Genomic DNA, 435 nt, shown 5'->3' with positions numbered 1-435 from the left:
TTACCAAACAGTAAGCAGAGAAAGGAAAAGAGTAAATTAATTTGGTCATATGTGCTACACAGTTCTTTTTAAAAAAATGAGTGGGGAATAATTTGAAATATAAAGGCCATAATGAGCTTTGGGAATTGTCTCTGGTTATGGATTTCATTTATCCCAGCTCTTCTTTATTATGGATTCTGAGTCTCCATTTTGGATTTCTGGGAGCTGAATATACAATCTATGTTCTTCTGGTTTTTACCTCCTAAAACCATAGCAATAAGTAGTGGATTTCCAGATTTTCTCATGGCTAGACTGGGCATGAGAGGAAGGTCCAGCCAGATTCAGTTAAAGGTATCTGAAGGATTTCACCAAGATATTTTTTTCCTATAAAAATTGTACTTTAACTCTAATTTAGTTTAGCATCGTTGGAATTAGTGGAAACTCGTAGTGTTTACT

Source organism: Bison bison, unplaced genomic scaffold, assembly GCF_000754665.1.
Source record: "Bison bison bison isolate TAMUID 2011002044 unplaced genomic scaffold, Bison_UMD1.0 scf7180017864367, whole genome shotgun sequence".
In the NCBI taxonomy this organism is placed as follows: Eukaryota; Metazoa; Chordata; class Mammalia; order Artiodactyla; family Bovidae; genus Bison; species Bison bison.
The sequence above is the reverse complement of the archived record's forward strand: the minus strand, read 5'-3'. Positions refer to the sequence as shown.